Raw genomic sequence first — 4,650 nt, forward strand, 5'->3', positions numbered from 1 at the left:
TCAAATAAGCTAGTGAAATCTTTACTTGCTTTACCAGAGTAATCGCATATGGCTCAAGTCTGCAAGGTGGTGAGCACTCTTGTCCTGATCCACAAAAGCACTTAAGTCCATGCCTAACTTTAAGCATGTGGGTGGTCCCACTGATCACCTTCCACTATCAATCCTTAGAAGAACTTGCTTAGTAGAAAATAGAGAGCTCCATTTGTCCATATAATGGAATTGTCACAGGGCAGAGGAAAACCTTATGATCAAGATCTGAATTGTAACTTGTAAAGCTCCCCAGAGCTTTTGATCCGAAGCAGACCCTCCTATAACCAGATAAATACATTCTCAAGAGTAAAGAATTGTTTCTTATGCTTAAAGTTAGTAAATAGTTTAATACTTATTTACAGACCTGGAGTTGAGAGAAATTCATATCCCCAAAGAAATGTCTAAAGGACCAAGATCAGGAATAGATAAGTAATATATTTATGGTAACAATTGATCAAAAAGAAGGTAAGAGGCAAAAAATGAGAAATAATGAATAATACTTTGTGCCTTCATAGCACTTTTCCCATCTACAACTACATTTATTGGCTTTACAGAGTTGGTGGCCTTTTAGAGGTTCATTAATATCTTTTGTTCATTTATCTTGTTTAAATCAAATAAACAACTTTGAAACCTCCAGATTGTACATAGGCCAATCTTGTGTTCCTGTCTGTATTATCATCCTGGTCTTCCCCTTCCTCTTCTCTGTTTTGTTCTATACTCACTTATACCATCTACTCTATTCAGATTGTTAAATCTTTGAGGCAGGTCTGTTCTGGTGGAGACCTGCTGCTGATATGGGCATGGATCAGGGAGAGATTTATGCCATCTCCAACTGATGTTTAAGGACTGTGAAGAATTTGCCAGATACCACCAGAACCACACCGCTTTCCAAGGCTCAGGCACAGGGCAAGCCCATTCCAGCACAACCTGTCCTTCATAATGAAAAGAGAACTTGGCTCTGTACAGCTTCTCCAGGATGGCTTGGGTTACTGTTCTGGGCAGGTCTCATCCCCTGCCTCAGATAATCTGGACCAGGCTCCCTTTCTAAGGACAGTAGAGGCTGTCACCTGTTCCTTTGGAATGAGGCTCACCTATCCCAGGGTCAAAACACCCTGTTCAATTGCTGAGCACCTGGAACCTTTCTCATCTTTAGCCTTCAAAGTTCTCGTTTGAATATTTGCTACTGCCACCAAGATCTGCAGCTGCAGGGGCTCTGTCTGGGCCCACACTTTAGGCTTCTGGACCCCAGGCGGTGGCCCTTCTACTCATCCAGCTATAGCCCCTGCCTCTTTCATTGTCAGCAACAGCCAGGTATGCGCCTGACACTCAGCACCATCCATTTTTAGGGCTAGCTGATTTGGCAGGTGGGCTGGTGGATTCCAATGGATGTCTAAAAACACTGTACTTCTATCTATATCAACCAACAACTTCTCTGGGGGCTGATAAGCGTCAGCAATGCAGTAGTGCCAGCCATGGAGTTTAAAATAAAAAAATCATGAGTCCAGACCCCACCTCCCAGAAATCATGATTGCTCCCAAAATCATGAGATTTTTAAACAAGAATTCTATTGTGGTTTTGTTGGTCTATCTTTTGATTTCTGAACTCTCCCCGCCCATTGCGCGCGTGTGTGTGGCCCACTCTCCCTAGTGTATTAAAGGTGACTGGCCCCTGCTGCAGGAGCTCTTGCCCCCATATCTCCTCTGCCTAGCAATTAATTCTGCTCCCAACCTCCAAATCAATCCTGTCCCCCACAGTCCACACATCAGTTCTACCCCGGCATCAGGTTTGCCCATCCCCATCATTTCTACCCACCCAGCCCCTATCCCCCATCAGTTCAGCCTCCCCAGCCTCACCTCTGCTCCTCCTGGGATTCCTCACCCCTACTCTCCCAGGCCTGGGGCAGAAGCAGCCGCAGCAGGGTCCCCTTGTCCCCAGCCAGACTTGGGGTGGGCAGCTTCAGGGTTCTTCACCCCCTCTGCTCCCTTCTCAGTGGGGATGTTGCAGGGAGGGAAGGATGAGGCACAGAGGAGCAGGAAGAAGAGGGAACAGAGCCACCCCCAGCTGCTGAGCGCTTTTTGCTTCTCCTCCTTTCCTGTGAAAATGGAGTCAGGTGGCTGCAGGAAGTGGGAGGAAGCTATGCCTGTGATTGGCTGCTGTACCCCAGGAGGTGGGAAGGTGGAGCAGGCAGACAATGAGAGGGGTACTCCCCGAGCACAGCTGAAATTCGCAAGAGGCCTGAAACCTGTCATCTCCAGACTGGCTCCTGCCCTGGATGAAAGCCTGTTGCTCACAGCAAAAGCAAGAGAGCCGACAACAATGCCATAGGATGTATCTGCTTGATGCTTAATAGGTTACTCCTGGGGGAGTTCTGCACCACTGTGCAGTGCAGAATTTTGCAGAAATTAATGGGTGTGCAGAATTCCCCCCCCCCCCCAGAAATTGGCTGTGGAGCTGCTAGCCACCACTAGGGGGTACCGGGGGGGGGGGGGGGTGGAGGGAAGGAGAGGGAACTAGAGGGTTCCTGGCAGCTGCAGTTCCCAGCATGCCCTGAGGGAAGAAGAGGGTGGCACATGGGAAACTCCATGCAAGCCTGGGACTGAGCATCAGGCTGTTTCTCCCACTGGTTTCCTGGGCTCCGGGGGGGGGAAAGCAGGTATCTGGGCAAGGGGGGCCCTGCAGCTGGGCTCGGGGCGGGGGAAGGGGGCAGAGAAACAGGAACTGGGTTGTCATAGGGGTTTCTTTAACTTTCTACTCCTGGGGGAATTTTTGTGTCTGTATTGTTACAGCCATACTTGCTGACAGGTATTTTGAAATAAATTATCAAAATAATTGAAACTGGTGTGATTATGCAGTGTTATTTTGACAAATAACATTTGCAGAATTTTAAAATGTACGCAAAAGTTTTAATTTTTTGGTGCAGAATTCCCCCAGGAGTAATAGGTCCCTCCAATCACTGAACTGTGTATTGGGGGCAGCGTGTCTATGCTACAAGGATGGTGTGGCTGCCATGTGTGCGCTACGACTGCTCCTTACTGGTTGGAATACAGCGTGTCACACTTTTTTACAGTGTAGCAGTTCCCACACCTGTATGAGCTAGTGAAGCCACTCTTTCGGGTACGGGCTATCCTGGGGTGAACAGGGGTTGGGGACCCACTGCCCTGGGTGAAGGAAATATATCAGACCTACCCTTTTACAGCCGTTCCCTCAAAGGGCTGCAAGGCCTGATTAAGGGAGGGGCTCCTAGCCCTATAGACATTTATGGGGCCTTGGGCTATCACTACATAACATTCATTGTTTAAAAGGACACTGCTAGCCAACAATATTATTACAGACGTGACAGAAATCCTCGCTCACAATTGCCAAAAAACACCCATGTGATTATGCCGACACTGCACTGGACTCTATTGGGTGAAATATATCAGACTTGCTCAGTGGGGTGCATGAGCACCCTCTGTTGGCTGAGCTAGAGCGGTTGCTCCTTTAAGTCACTGGGTAGAATATTGCTTCTGCATTCAAAGGTTCTGGTGTTAAAGCCCCCAAGTGGTGCAGGGTTACTCAGGAATGGAAGAGATGTGCCACAGCCAGAGGCAGCACCCTCTTTGCCTCTGTTCCACGGGTTCCTGAGAGCTGAAATAAAGACAGCCACAGACACCATCTGGTTTCCCGTCATACTTTGTAAATTTTTTATTATTTTTATCATCTCCTTTTTAAGTATCCCTTTAAGGGTGAAATGAAATCCAACCATTTACAGAGAAAATGATTTCAGAATGTACATTTGATTAATCCTTACAAAAATTAATTATTACTGGTGTTTATAAATTACAGGGTTGTTGTTTTTTTTGGCAAGTCCACGCATTCCTTTGCCAAAAGAGGGCGCTCTGGGCAACACCACAAGTCAGTTCCCTGGGTAGCATCAGTCCCATGGGAATGCTAGTGCATTGCTCCACGGAGGATACTGCTTGATCATTCCTGCAGGAATGAGAATGGACAGTGGTTTGAATTCTCAGTTTGGCTTTTGGCCTTGTATTCATCCTTTCTATACCATTGGTTGCAGCTCTGATATTCCCAGTGTATGTGTATTGCATTATACTCTCCTCCCTTTTCTTGACATTTGGGGTTAAAACCCCTCCCATTTTTTTCCACCCCACATTTATACTCCTATATTTTCACATTAAGGGTGAGCTCCTCCAACTTCTCAGAGAGATTGAAGTTTTTTTGTTTGTTTTTGAGCTCTGAACACAAAGACCAAAGGATTTGGGGTCCCTTCCCCTTCTGCTCCCTCCTCCCCAGTTTTAGAGGTCTATAAATCCAGGCTGACCTTTCCCTTGCCCACTGCCTCCCTAACCAGTGTTTACTAACAGGACCAGGAATGACCAGCTCCAGGGTTCTCACAGTGCAGATCTGCAGCAGCCATGAAAGTCAATGAAGAAAGGGGGTGTACAAAGGGACATGAGGTGGGGTGGTTCCAGGGTGTGAGAAGAAGCTATGGTCTCAGGAGGATACCTTGCTTGAGGATAACTGGAAAAAATGCTGCTCTGAGCTCCACCAGCCTTGCCACATTAATGGGATGAATCAGAGCCTCTCCATTTGCCACCCTCAGCATATAAATGATACGTTGCA

The sequence above is a fragment of the Emys orbicularis genome, chromosome 1 (genome assembly GCF_028017835.1).
Source record: "Emys orbicularis isolate rEmyOrb1 chromosome 1, rEmyOrb1.hap1, whole genome shotgun sequence".
Taxonomy (NCBI): Eukaryota; Metazoa; Chordata; order Testudines; family Emydidae; genus Emys; species Emys orbicularis.